The sequence below is a fragment of the Mustela putorius genome, unplaced genomic scaffold (assembly GCF_011764305.1).
Source record: "Mustela putorius furo isolate JIRA1106 unplaced genomic scaffold, ASM1176430v1.1 tig00003834_pilon_pilon_pilon, whole genome shotgun sequence".
In the NCBI taxonomy this organism is placed as follows: Eukaryota; Metazoa; Chordata; class Mammalia; order Carnivora; family Mustelidae; genus Mustela; species Mustela putorius.
The window spans coordinates 106734436-106749982 of record NW_025421987.1 but is presented as its reverse complement, the minus strand read 5'-3'; positions in this window follow the sequence as shown (position 1 = coordinate 106749982).

The window sequence follows — 15547 nt, the reverse complement described above, 5'->3', positions numbered from 1 at the left end:
ATTAGGGCCCAGCGGAGCCCCCGAGGGAAAGAAGGCGCTCTGCACCAGTCCCAGAGAGAAACGCAGATCCTGGTGTGCATGCCCTTCTGCTTCTGTGTGGTTTGTCCGCACACAGGGCATTTATTCAAGGGCAGAGAAAGAAGGGTGATAGGCCCCATGGCCTGAGCAGTCAACGCAGGTCCCCTCCCTGGTCTGCCCCATGTGGCCAGCGAACACTGATGGCTCGCAGTTTCTACTCTGAGTGCTTAGAAGAACTGCACCAGTGAATCCTCTAAGCTACCAGCCTATACAGTCCAATGATGATCCTCCTTTTGGACTAAGAGATGCTGAGGTTCAGAGAGGCTGAGTAACTTGCCTCAGGTCACACAGCCAGGAGGGCTTCCTGGCTTCTTACAGCTTCACTGGACCCCTCCCATGGCCTCCTGGCATTGCTGTCCTCCCTGTCCCTGAGGAAGAGACAACCTCCTGGATGGGCTCTTTTACAGATTCACGGGGACTTCCCACATGGGTGAGATGCACCCACAGGGCCACCCTTTGTGTATGGTAATGGCTGGCAAAATCTGGCCCCAAGAGGAGTATGTGAAAGGCAGGCCTGTTGCTGCGGGCGGTATTTTTTTTTATTCCACAACCATGACTTACTCTTGAATCACGATCTCCTGTCTCCTGCTGCGTGTGCATTCTCTGTCTGGGACAAGACTTGCTCGGGGCAAAAACATGTCCCGTGGTGTTGCCAGCAGGGGTACTGGGTAAGGGCAGTGCCTCCAAAACACCTCAGGGCAGTTGGCTGCGGACGGGTCTGTGCCTATCAGGCTTCAGGACACGGGAGGCGAGGACACAGCCTGGGGGAGTGACTGACGCCCTGTGCTGGGCCAACAATATGAGGGCCTTGTGTCCAGTTCTATTTTAAACAGTAACTTTTCAAGTTGCAAACAAGAAGTAGTTAATGCTTATTGTAGAATATTCTAGTATATGTGCTGCCGAAGCGAGCACTATTGTAGAATATTCTAGAAATACAGACAAAATAGGAGAGAATCTTCACTCAGCATGCCACCAACACATATTCCCCATATTCCCAGTGCTCACATTTAAGGGTGTTCCTTCCTGTTTTGGGGGTGGGTCTGTGCATGCACCTGTGTGTGTATGTATGTGTGAGTGTGCAACATGGGTGCGCATCTGCGTCATACTGAGCATATAATTATGCATCTTGCTTGGTTCCCAATTCCTCGCAGAGACAGTGCTTTATGCTTGTATAATGCTGCATCACTCTGTGGACAAGACATAACTGATTTCCCCCCCCTTATCATGTATTCCTCGTGTAATAAAGGCCAGCACTTCAAGGGAAGAGCCATAAGAGCAACCCTAGGCTACATATGTTGATCATTTCTTTAGGGTGGATTTCTAGAAGTCAGACTATGGAAATAAGACTAGGAACATTGTCAGGGGCCTTGGTATCCTTTGCAAAGCACCAGTCCACGTTCAAGGGGCTTTGACACAAAAGGACACGTCCAGGGCCAAGTGATTGGTCTGATGTGGATACCCACTCCCTGGAGGGACGATTGAGATGAGAACCCCTTCGCTTTGAAAAGGGAGGCGGTGCGAACAGAGAAGCTGCCCTGGGATGTTTGAAGTACATCCTGTGAGAAGGGGAGTGAATTCTTACCACGAGTCCATAGGGTGAAAACCAGCCCCATGGAGTAGCATCTTGGCTTAAGACAGGAAGAAGTGCAAAAAAGAAAATCTTAGTGTGTTGGCTGGAGGCTTTGCCTCATGCTGTGGGACAGAACTTGTCCCGGGATGTTTGGGATGGCGAGGCACACGCTGCCTGCTAGGGCAGAGGCTGCCCGGCTGTGGGCTCGCACCTTCCCAGAAGTGTTCACAGACGGGGGGTGTAGACAGGCCATATGGTAGAGTGTTTTGATATAAAAGGGGCTGTGGGGTGGGGGGCGCCTGGGTGACACAATTGCTTAAGCATCCAACTCTTGGTTTTGGCTCAGGTTGTGATCTCCTGTCCTGAGATCAAGCCCTGCCTCGGGCTCCCTGCTCAGTGTGGAGTCTGCCTAAGATTCTCTCCCGCCCTCTCCTCACCCTTCAGATACATAAATAAGTAAATAAATCTTAAAAAGGGGGTGCGGTGGGGGAGAGGAAGGAGTTCAGGGGAGCTAAACATAAATACCATTCCTACAAGATATAGTCTTTCACAGTGTATTTTCCACAATGCTCTTTAACGTGTTCTTGCTTCTGATGACATGCACGCAGCCTGCTGCCCGTCTGATGAGCCTCCGTGCGGGGCCGCAGGTTTGGCTCCTTCAGTAAGGCCCACGGCTTCCCACCTCCATGTCAGCGGCATGCAGCTTCCCAGACCTGTTCTCATCGATACTAGCACTTTGAAATAAACTACTGTGCTATCAGGAAAAGCAACACAGATGAAGCTGGCGGGGCTGGGAGAGAAGCAGCGGCTAGTTCTCGGGTGGGCCGTAGAGTGGGTGTGGGGGAGGGTTGTCCCCTGACACAGGCGCGACTCCACATTCAGACAGAGAGGCTGTGTGTACCGCATGGCTGTGCAGCAGGTCCAGTGTGGAGGACCACGTGCACGGGCTGTTCTGCCCCCGGGACATGATGCAAAGCTGCAGCCAGACCCCCAGGGGCACACCTCCCAACTTGACTTCAGGAGGGAGCCCTCAACAGGATTGTCTTTAAAAGCAGCAGGCTGGGTAGCTATGGGCCATGTGGAGAGATTCCCAAAGCAGCTCAGGCTGGGGTAACTATACAGGTGCCTGGACAGTTGACTCTGCAAAGTCCTACAAGGCTGGCTGAAGAGCTGAGCAGTCCCTTAGCTGAACCATGGGTCAGGAAATGGGTTCTTTCCATCTGCTAGCTTCTCTGGCTTCCATGTGAAGGGGGTTGTGGTGCTGCAAAGGTTGGGGCTGCCCTCCCCACTCTCCACCTCCAGGGCCAATTTCCCTGGCATGAAATCCAGAGGCCTGGAATCCCCCTCCCGCCCCAAGGAATGCAATCTTGCAATCTCTTGCTGGGCCTTTGCAGCTGCTGCCGGTCAGGCCGAGGTTGTTGAGAGGCCTGTCCAAGCTCCAAATGCTCGCTCTGGAGAATGTGGGGTGGAGAGCTAGCTCTAGGACCCAGCTGAGCATCAGGCTGCAGATGGGATAGGGAGTAGGTTCATGGTTTCAGCCTGGGCTCAGGGAGTCCCACAGGGGCGAGATCTCTGGGCTTCCTTTGTCCCTTCCTTTAGGCAGACTGACCCTGCACACAACCCTCCAGCAGACAACCTTCATCATCGTCTCCCATGAAAAGGTTCCTTATGTATTTGTTTTTGTTGTTGCCAAAGATCATTGTTATTTTAATTCAGGGCAGGTACTTCATTCATCCATCCACCTTCCAGGCACCACCATGTGCCAGTCACCATATAGGATCTGGGCTGAATGGGCCCATACTTCGGCCCCTCCTGGGCTTGCCTTTCTGCAAAATGGATGGGTCTATGTTCCAATGAGCCTGCATGCCATGGGAAGGGAAATGTTTGGGTTCCTTATCACTCCAAGGAGTTTCACTAGGCCTTCCTGTAGGTTTGGCCAGAGGTCTTAGAGCCAGGATGCAGACTTGGGCAGAGTTTTATCTGAAGGCACACAGAGCAGAGAATGTCATGGCAGGCAACGAGTCCTTCAGGGTAACTACTTTGTCCTAATCACCTTTGTATTCCCTATGCCTGGTGCCATTGCTGGCACATTAGATGCTTCATAAACAGTCATTGAATGAATGACCCAGCCCAGTCCTTAGGAAGCAAGGGTGAAGACAGGAGGTGCGTGAAGTCCTGGGGAATGGGTAGACCACAGCCTGCAGAGAAAGGCAGTGACCCAGAAGCTGGGAGGGAGCAGGACTGACGGTGAGGCAACACCACGGGTGGAGAGAAGCTGGAGTTGCCCAGAGTCCCAGCTGGACACATGGACACTAGCCTTGGGCAAGACAGGACACAAGCATTTTGTCCTCCTCACAGAGACAATCTCTGTAAAGGGTTGGGGAGTGAAGTTTTCGGGATGGTCTCCTCTGCAAAGGCTTTCTTCTTGGCTTTGGAACACCGGCCCCTCCTGACTTTCTTCTTATCTCCCTGGCTGCCCTTTCTTCGTCTACACTTCCCTTCTTTCCTCCTCATTGTTACAGCCTACAGTGTCTCAGATCTGGTCCTTCCAGTTCTCTTTGTACCCACTGCATCTGGGTTATCCAGTCTTGGCCCATGACTTTAAGGATCACTCTATGCAGAGACCTTTGAATTTCCACCTCTGACCTGACCGTTCCCCTGAGCTGCAGACTTGTACCGCATGAAAACTCATAGCTTGTTCAAACTAAAAATTTTTCACTCTCTGTCCTCCCTTGTGACTTCCTATGCTTTTGCCACTCATTTTCCCATCTCAGTAAATAGCACTAGAACCTTCCAAGTCAAGGCTGGGACCAGAATGAGGTAAGCACAATAGTTCAGGAGGCCCTCGCCTTCAGGTGCCCATCTGTACCTTCATAGCCCTGAGAGCAAAGGCCTCCTTGAATATTGTGCCTTTGACACTTGCTTCTCCTCCACCCTGACTACACCAAGAGGCTCCAACCACATGCCTAGAAATTACATTTGATTCCTCTTTCTTTTTAACACCTATATTCAGTCCTCCAGGAGGTCTTTTTGACTCTGCTGTGAACTTAGCAAATGCATCCCATTCTCTCCACTCCCATTCCTACCACACCAGCCCTGTCCTCATCACCCCTCCCCTGGACCACTTATGGGGTTCCCCTGGTTCCATTCTTGCCTTCCCCCAATCTATTTTCCACACAGCAGCCAGAAATGCAATTTTTATTTTTACAAAAGTAATATACGGACACAGTGTTAAGAGACAAATCTTTTATAAGCTTCTAATAGACAACAGCAGGCTGCTGTCCCGTCCCTCCTCGGTCACATTTCACGCTTCCCAGAGGTGAGAACTTCCAGCTTTCAGCAGCTGCCACCATCTTTATACTGCTAATATTTGACTTTTATGCTTTACCTATTTTCTACTGAATTCCAAATATGAAATAAGAATTATCTCTCTTATCTCCCCCACCCATCACACAATCACACAGACATGTGGTAATCACATCTTTCTAATTTAGCTACATCCCAAGTCAGATGAAGTCAGCAGTCCACATGAGGTTGCTGTCCAGGTGGGTAGGGAGGGGTGTGGGATCCCACTGTCTCTCACACAGGTCTTCAACCCATTCTCTTATGTTCAACCCCACCCACGACAGCCTTCACAGCCATCTCCTTTCTTCCAGTTCTAGATGCTGAGGCAGGAACAGGCTTCTTCCTGGCTTCCTTCCTTTCAGACAAGCATGGTTCTCCCTTGGTTGGTGTGCCAATATGGCTACCCTTGTCCATCTTCTTTCCCTGTTACACCTTGTTCATATGTCTTGTCCACTGTCATCTCCCTCTTTTTCTTTTTGTCTTTATGGGTTCGTTCTTCTTTTACCTCATCTTTGTCATTTTGTTGGAATTCGGGGAGGACACATGTAGTCAATCCATCATGTTCAACTTGGAAGCCCAGGTAGTGCAATTGTGTTCAGCATACAATGTTCAAACTTTTTTTTTTCAAAATGTCTTCTCTTTTCTTTCTTTTTTTTTTCCTTTTTTCCTTTTTTTTTTTTTTTTTAAAGAGAGAGATTTGTTTATTTATTTGAGAGAGAGCATGAGTGAGGAGAGGAGCAGAGGGAGAGAGAGTGAAAGAATCTTAGGCAGGCTCCACACTCACAACCATGAGATCATGACTTGAGCCAAAATCAGGAGTCGGACCTTTAACCAACTGAGCCACCCAGGTGCGCCTCAAAAAATCCTTTCTGGAATGATCAAGTGACATATGATGGATGTAAATAATGTCATGCATAATGATTGTCATGACCTATGCTGATCTAGGGCATAGGATAGAAATTTTAAAATTATCAATACATTCAACAGTGTTCATTTAAAAATACTAATGGAGCATTGACTACATGCTAAATACCTCTTCAGGGGTTTGACATAAAGAGAACAAAGTAGACATGACACCCACCCTCACGGAAATTCATCCACATTGGGGGACAGGCCAGATGATAATCAATTACTGTATGATAAATGGGAAGATTGTAGAATGTTTTAGAAGGTGGTGAGATCTACAGAAAAAATGAGCGGTAAAGCTGGGTAAGGAGGATACAGACTGTCAAGATGGGGAGAGTTTGCATGATGCAACAGTGTAGGCAGGCAGGGCTCGGCTGAGTGGTGACCTTTGAGCCTAGATGTGCTGGAGGAAGGGAGATACATTGTGCTATCTGGAGAAAGAGTGTTCAGGACAGAGGGAATCGTGAAGGCCCCGGAGCAGAAGCGTTATTGTGACCAGGGTCCCAGGGATGGAAAGAGCAAAGGGCAGTGGGAGGTGGTGAGGGGAGAGAAGTCACGAGGATGGGATACCATAGAGACCTTATAAACACTTGTAGGAACTTCAGATTTTATCCAGAGAAGATGGAAACCAAAGAGGCTCTCTGAGCATGGGAGTGTTGTAAACTGGTCTGCTTGGCCATTCAAGAAATTCGCTCTGTGTAGCAAAAAGACTGTCAGGGCAAAAGGAGAAATAGCCTCTTGTTTTTGTTTAAAGTAGTTTTGCTCACCCTGGTGTGAGATGACAGTGGCTTACATGGGGGTGGCAACAGAGGGGCTGATGAGAAGCGTTGGATACTGGACATACATCAAAGGTAAACCCCACAGAATTTTCTTAGGGTTTCAAGGAAGTAGAGTCAAAGGATGACTCCAAGAATTTTGGCCTGAGCCTTTTGACAAAGGGTAAGGGGTAGAGGAATGTGGGGAGTGAATGGGATTCATGAATAACCAGAGACTCAGGGCCATGAAATCAAGCCTGAGGGCAGTGGGAAGAAATGCAGAGGGCTCTTTTGTGTAGTTTAGATCCTTGATGACTTCCTGTTGCACACAAAATAAGGATCCCAGTCAAGATGATTGAGAACTTACAGAAGTAGCTTCTTCCCCCTTTTCCCACCTTCCTTTTTAATTCCTCTCCCCAGCACCCATTGCCCTCTAGCTACATCAGCCTTCGGGATATTTGCCCTAGCTCCTCTGCTTGAAAAGCTCTTTTTTTGCGAGGCAGGGGAGGCTGACATGCTCCTAATCCAGGTTTCCCCGTGTTCGGCTCCTTCTTACTATTCAGATCTCAGTCTAAATGTCACCAACCCAGAGAAGCCTTCCCTGGCCACCCAGTTTACTACTTTATATTGCATCATGCCATTTTAATTTCATCATAACATGTTCCACAAACTGGTATTTTCTTGCTTGTGTGTTTATTTACTATACGAAATTATTAACCTGCCTGAGATATGTCAGAATGCAAGTAGCCTTGCCTGTCTTGTTTCCTGCTGTGTGCCCAGGCCTAGACCTATGCCTGGCACATAGTAGAGGTTTCACATTGCTGAATGAATGAGCATCATGTAGAGCTTTCCCTCTGAAGGGAATTCCCCCCACCCCCAACGCCACCCACCAGCTCACTCTTTGGTTTTAATATGGAGTTGTTTTTTGCCAGGATCTGGATGGGCTGCACTTCACAACTTCTGATCAGCTAGAAACTGCATAAAATCCTGGTTCTCAGGAGGGGAGTTGGTGGTGCAGAATCTCTGCTAACATTCTGGGAACCAGTAAGAGAAGAGATAGTCAGCAAGCTGGGTTGGAGCCTAGAATGTCTCCCTCCCTGCCCAGGGAAGAGCCAAAAATCTGGAGAAACTTAAAGTTTTCTTCCTCCTCTCTTCCTTCTTTCAGCCAAACTAGAAATACCTTTATTAGAAGGAAATGAAGAGACCTGGTTTGACCCTGAGATGGGGATGTTCTCCAAGAGACTTCTGACTTTATTTGCTTTTAGTTGAGGAAGGCTATGGGGGGGAGGGGATGAATAAGGTCCTTTTTCCTTAAGGAGGCAGAGAAGAAGGCTTTGGGTGCTATTTGTTCCTCATCCTGGCTGCGTTTAGATGGCCTGAGAAAGCAAATCTTTACTCATCCCCTAAATGTATTTTGACTTCAATTTTTGTCCTCAGCAATCCATCCTATACCCTGTAGCCAGAACGATCTTTCTCTCAGATGAATCTCTCTATGCTTTACTTTAGATATTTTCCATTACCTTGTCTCTAGGTTTACTAAGCCTCTGTTCAGCTGTGTCCACTTTCTTTAACATATTAATCATAGCTGTTTTAAAGTGTTCTAACTTATTTCTCTTATTTGCTTTTTCTCCTTACCATCAATCACATCTTCTTGTCTCTTTGCATATCTAGTAATTTTCCATTACATACTGGTCATCATGTATAATAGAATCATGGAGGCTTTGGATGGTCTTCTCAACCAGCAAGCATTCCTTCTTTGTAAGCTGGATAGGGTAGAAAGACTACCACCTCAATCCAACTGAAACAATTGCAGTTTTAGTAAGACCCAGCGTATCTGTAGTTTGTCCTTGTTCCTTGAGTGAAATCTTTCTGAAGTTTTGATTTATAGTCTGCTGGTATGCAGCCCTGAAAGTTCCTCCTCCCTATCACAGGACCAGCAAATTAATGGCTCACTAGTCACATCTTGCCCACTGCCTGATTTTGTATGGCCCACAAGTAAGAATGGTTTTTACAGATGAAAATTTTCAATCTGTTTAGTGATGGGGAGCATTAACTTTGTAGGGGAATCCCTACCAAGTGAAATTCTATCTTGTCCTAAAAAGTCCGTTCTTCTTATTGGTAGACCTGTATTACAAAAAAAAAAAAAAAAAAAAAAAAAAAAATCATGTCTACCGCAATTTGAATTTAATCAAAAATTTGTGGAAATCTGTTTTCTCTTTTGTTATGAAAATACCTTTATAATATCCTCACTTTTGCCTCTTGGTCGGCAAGGCATGTGAGTAAATATTTACTATAAAATAAATATATATTGGGGCATCTGGGTGGCTTAGTTGCTCAGGTATCTGACTCTTGATTTTGGCTCGGGTCATGATCTCAAGGTCGTGGGACTGAGCTCCTATTGGGCTCTGTGCTCAGTGGGGAGTCTGTTGGTGTTCTCTCCCTCTCCCTTTCACCCCTTCTCTAAAATAAATAAATAAATCTTAAAAAATAAATAAAACAAATATATGTCTACTACATAATAATACTTATTATTATTAAATAAAGTGTTTACATAAGAAGTTTGCTAACCTCTGGTGTATCAGTTAGAGTTTGATCAGAGCAGCAGAGCCAATGTGAATGACAGGGAATAATAATTACATGGATTAGACCTTATGAAGTTGTGGAAGCTGGTGGGGGATTCCATGGATGGTTACTGCATCTGTGTCTAGTGATGGGCCAGAAGTTGCTCTAGATCAGCAGAGTACCGTTGCCTCAATCCACTTTACAAATCTCAAATTTATCTTGTGACCCTCCCCCCATAACCTGGTACCAAACATGGAAAAGAATTCTGGGAAAGGCATTTCCAATTTAGCTAAACTACCACAGTGAACACCACTGATATTTTGAGCTTAGATCTTTATCTTTCCACTTTGGGTATATTCAAAGTCTGGCAAGTGTCCTATTTTTTTTTAAAGACTTTATTTATTTATTTGACAGAAAGAGAAGTCACAAGTAGGCAGAAAGGCAGACAGAGGGGGTGGGGGAAGCAATGCTCCCTGCTAAGCAGAGACCCTGATGTAGGGCTTGAGCCCAGGACCCTGAGACCATGACCTGAGCTGAAGGCAGAGGCTTAACCCATTGAGCCACCCAGGCACCCCCAAATTCTGGGAAGTATCCTAAATGAGAATGGCATGTTTATCACAACCCTCCTCCCTCTGATTATGGTGGGAGGGAGACTTCATTCCTTTTTCCAGTCCTGGTGCCCTGCCTCTAGTGCTGTCCTAGGTCAAAATCAGCTTTGCCTACAGGCTCCTCTTATTTCCAGTCCATCAGCCAGCCTGTATGACCTTGAAGACTTTCCTTGTTCCTCTTTCTTTGGTAAGGTTCCTCTGGCTGGGCCAAGTCCCATCACCAGCCTGTGCCCTGAACTGGCAAGAGTCCCCAAGGAAGAAGAGAGCCAACATTCATCAGTTCACCTAGCAAAGGCTTTTCTTTCCCTGGACTTTAGTTCATCCAGACTTCATTGCCTCCATCGTACTCTTAGATCTTTAAAAATAATAATAATAATAATAAAAGATCTTTAATTTTTTCCCCAATTTTCCCTTTTTTCCCTAGTCATTGCAGGAGGAAAGGTGGCCTGCAGCAACTTTCCATACCCTGCCTGAATGCCAGAAGTCTCTCCGGTCAATCCAGTGGGCTACTTCCTCCTTCGACTGAACGTCCCCATTGACCTCAGGAGAAAATCCTGTCTCAGCACACGTGGCTCTCCATGTTTGTTACTTAACTATTCAGTCTCACCACCCAGACTGACACTGGCCCATACACTGCATATTCTCTCTGGCCTGGCTGCTTTTATCCATTCCAGGGTCTGTTGGAAATGTCCTTACCTGATTTCCCATTTAACAAACTCAATTAATCCTTCAAATTCCAGCTCAGATGCCAAATTCTCTGTAGCAGGCTTGGGTGCCCCCTTCCCTGTGCTCTCGACTGCCATGGACTTCTGTGCGTGTAGGTTTATGATCTCCATTTCCTGCTGAGAGATGGCAGAAGAGGGACTGGGCCTTGCTCATCTCTGTGTTCTGGCAGCCAGGGCTGCACCTGACATCCAGTAGACATCGACGCTTGTACACAGAGACAATGAAAGCAGAAGGAGGGAAGGGAGAAAAGAAGACAGAATTAGATAAAGAACAGAAAAGACAAACAGAAAGAGAGTGAAATTGATGGACGTCCATCTTAGAAGGGCATCCCGGGTGACTCCAGAGAGCATCGTGGTGAAGAGTCATTCCAAACCCAAGCCTGCCACGGGAACATGCTTATACCACAGGTCTCTCTCGGGGCCAGGGAGAGCTAGCTCACACTTGCTATTTCCAGGAGACTCTTCTCAGCGCACCTCTCTGATGAGCCAATCTGCCATCATGGTCCTTAGGGGCTTTATTTGGACCAACTGGGCAAGCTAGGACTTGTCCATGGGCTGGAAGCTTCTGCAAATAGTGTGTGGATCCCAGAATGGAAGGGCCATGGCTTGCAGGAGAGGGGGGCCTGGCAGGAGTTTGTAATCTGTCTCTGGATGGAGACAGCCCAGGGTCTGCCAGGCCCACAGAAGCAGACAGAATGGGCTTTGTTCTCCCCTAACTTCTTAGACCTCGTACCCAGGCTCCAGGAATGACAGGGTCCAACACAATGTCCCCAGGCTCCTCCTAGCTTTTCAGAGCCATTTCTATTAACTACTTTAGCAGGTGCATAACCAGCCCTGGAAAAGCAACAAAATGAACCAAAAGTAACCTCCAGGAATTCCATGGTGCAGCCTTGGTGTACCCAGGGCTCATGGACACGACTGAGCCACGGTCCTTTCACATTGGTAAGTGCCGAAGCAGATTCCAACCGTCCTTCCTGGGATCCAAATCCCCAGAGCAGGTGCTGGTTGCTCACCTGTGCCTGGGCTGGACCACCAATGTACCATTCGAATTAGCCACACATGGATGGTTGTCACTACCCTGGAGGGTACAAGTTAATGATGTTCATTGAGATTGACTGGAATCGATGGCTGCTCGGCGCTTCTCTCACCCTGGCCTGAGGACCCTCTGAGATACTGCTGGTTGGGGTCAGGTTTTCCCGGAGCACGGAAAGGGCCATCCCAAGAGGGCTGATAGGGTCTTCCTTACTCTAATAACTCCGCATGGGCTCAAGGTCTTCTGCTGTCAGGAATAAGACTTCCTTCCCCCAATGGCCATGTGCTAGAGGGAGGGGCAGGTTAACCCAGGGCAGCCGGGCAGCCGCTAACCCTAGGATGGCAGACAAGCAGCACCTGCGGTAGCATTTTCCCCCGAAGGGCTTGGGGCAGACATCCTGAATCGATCCCGGCACTCTTGCTTTGCTGGGCTAAGCTCTGGCCACAGCCCGCAAATGAGCACTCCAGGTAGCCCTCCCAATCAATCATGGCTGGCAGCAGAAATGAAATCCATTTGCCATCCTTACATGAATCTTTTATCAGAGATTAATTTGTCCGATTGGTTAGGGATTTCCCACAACAATAAAGCTTTGCTTAGCAGAGGCCAGGGCCCTGAGGGAATAGGGAAGATTTTCATTATCTTGATGGGTCACCCAGGGAGCGGTCAGGAAGGCTGGAAACTTAGAGACTCAGAGTGACTGACGTGGTTGTTGAGAAGCCCGGCAGGGACGCCCCTCTAAGCTTGGCATGGCCCTTACATTTTCCTTGTTCTGCAATGTCTGGCTGGTTGAAATGCATGTGCCTTTTACCCTATCACGGTACAAACACGGTTCTGGCAATATCTCCCATTTTGTACATCTGATTCTCTGATTCAGTTCTATTCCATAACCATCAATTGCTACAGATTTGTATCTCTTGAAATTTGGGGGCACTGACCTGAGGTGTGGGGAGGACACGTGTCCTTCTGCAGCCTCCCACCCAAATGATAAGGTCCAAGAGTGTTGGGCCTTGACTGTGGAAGGATGACCAGGCAGGATGGGTCAGGGTGGGCAAGGAGGGACAGCCGTGCATGTGCCTGAGGGTGTGTGACATGTGTGTGTCCTGGGGCATCCGCCTACCATTGGTCCCCAGCCACATCAGTGCGTGTCTGGAAGATTTGCTGAGGCGGGATTGGACTGTTTTTATGAGGGACCAAACTGCTTCTTGGGAAGAGGGAGACAGACAGGAGTTAGGTTGAGGAGAAGAACCTCTGTCTTTAGAGGGACTGTCACTTGCATTTGTTCCCAGCTCAGTGTCCTATGGACATATTTAAAACTTCAGGTTCGGATGAAAGGAGACTTTTCAATGGAGACCTTGAAAGACTTTGGGCGCAGGAGTAGCCTTGCTGTGGCCCCGGGTGAGAGAGTTTCCCTTCAGGTCCAGAAGGCCATGTGGCCTCAGCCGTCAGGTTCTAGATGCTACAGCCCCATTCTGGGGGCTTCAGGACTCCAGAGCTTTCTTGCTGTGGTGGCTGGAGATAGCTGAGGCCTCAGCAGTGGACAGCCCTGGACAAGAGGGAATGAAGTGGGGAGCAGAATGCCTGCTGCTAAGTGGCCAGTCATGGGACACGTCCACAGCACAGGAGAGGCTGCTGAGGCCTCCTGGAAACCAGTGGGGGGCCAGATTTGCTTATCGCAGAGCTGTGCTGATTTGTTCTAGTGTCTTCCATCCATATGGGGCTGTGGCCTCTTTGAGTCTAGGCACTGCACTTAGCCTCAGACCTTGCATAAACCATTCTTGAATCAACAAAGGAACATTGTGTAGTATAGTGATGTTTATAAATATTCTTCCAGGGAAAATTTGCATCCCTCCTGGGGATAAAATGTATCCCTCCCCACCTTTGGAGACAGTCTGGAAAAAAGGAAAGAATTCAGACTTTGGAGCCAATAGAGCTGAGCTGGTAGTTATTACCTATTGTGGACAGGGGCGAGTCATTCAGCCTCCTTGAGTAAGAAGGGTAAATAAAGTGTTTAGCCCATTCCTGGTGCCACTGGACGGCAGAGAAAGAGATCATAGATACAGCTGGTTGGGCTTAGGCGCGGATTTGAACAAGGGGTCTTTTCCGTCTGGATTCAATTTCATTCCACCCATGGCCCTGGCTTCAGTGGGACCGTGAGTGGGAAGGCTGGCTGGCACAAGGAGCCCGAGGTGGAAACAAGTGTGCTGCGTGGGGTGAGGAGGTCTGGGGCTGGACAGGGTGGGGGCACCCGTGCTTGGTTTCTGCCTGGCCAGGGCCTCATCCCGGCAGACGTGCTGTAGCCCAGTACCGGCCCTGAGACCTCAGGCTGTCAGGAGCCCCAGGACCTGCTCACAGCCCCTGGAACCTTGCATGATGGGCCTGCCGCTGTGGGTGTCAGGGAAACAGAAAGGTCACACTGGAGGCGTGAGACCCACCTGGAAGGGGCTGTTTGGTTTCTCCCTGGGAGTTTTCAAAAGCTTCAGTGATATCAGTTGTTCCAAATGAAGATTGTGTGGGAAGCCGATGCCGGGCCCCCCATCAGTGTTGGCCTTTGGCGCAGGTCATGATCCCAGGGTCCTGGGATGGAGCTCTGCCTTGGACTCTCTGCTCAGCAGGGAGCCTGCTTCTCCCTCCCCCCACTTGTGCTCTCTCTATCTCTCTCTGTAAAATAAAATAAAATAAAATAAAATAAAATAAAATAAAATAAAATAAAACAACAGGAACAGAGTTGAATAATTCAAATAGCACCGTTTGGCTGGTAGTGGCTCTCCTTCACGTCTTCCATCCTAACGTGCTATTTTCAAGAGAGTCCTAGCACTGGTTTCTTCTGTTCACCTCTCTTGAAAAGACACAATTGTACTTTGTTTCTTGATTTTCCAGCTTCAATATTATCTCCGGACTTGTTATTTCAAGATTTGGATTTAGCTCCTTTACACACACACACGCGCGCGCACACACACACACACACGCACACACACACACACACACACTTCTACTCCTCCCTTCTCTCAATATGCTTTGATCACAAGATTTGATTAAATAAATATTCAGTGTTCACAATAGTATGACTATGAGTGTAATTGATAATTAAGCAGCCTATTGTTCCATGATTACATTTCCATTCTTTAACAACGTATTGCTTATTGTTTTCTGGGAGGGCGGGGAAGGGGATAATTGCCTCATTTTTTATTTGCTTTAACTTCCCATCTCTATCACTAAATCGCTGCGTTTTCTTTTCCCAACATCATTGGGAAGTGCCAGCTTCACGTCTTCTTGGGGGCATTTGCTCCAGACTTTTCCATCCCTCCCAGTTCCTCTCCAGGCCTTCTGTACACCTGTGGCTGTCACCCAATGGTCTTCATGCTGTCTCAGGAATTCGCCTCTGTCCAGGTCCGATTTCCTCCTCTCCCTTAGCATTTTCCCTTGTTTGGTAAGTCATGATCTCCAGTGACTCCCTGAGAAAGGTACATGATTCTGAGACCTTGAATATCTGTTCAATATCTGGAAATGTCTTTATTGACACTGATCAATAATTCAACTATTTATAATTATTTGACTGAGTTGTAACATGACTATTTGACATCATTTTCTCTCATCTCTTTGAAGGCCCCGTGGTGCTGTCTTCTGACTCACTGTGAGAAGTTTCTGGCTGGAGGTCTGATGCCGTTTTCATTCCAGATCCTTTGTGGGTCACCTTTATTTGTTTCTCTCTGGAAACTTTGGCCCAAATATGCTGGAACTTCATGATTACATGACTCAACATTTGCTTTTCAGTTTCTGGGGTTGTACCCTAGAAGAGTTTTTCTTCCCCCACAGTCCTGTATGGGCTCCTGGGGAAGGAACCAGAGAAGTTCTCCCTTCCTCTTCCTTTTTGGCCAGTTGTGTTGGACTGTCCACATCTCCACCAGGGAGGGAGCACAGGGGTCCATCCAAGTAGGCTAATCTCATCCAGTCCTTCTTGTTTCCCC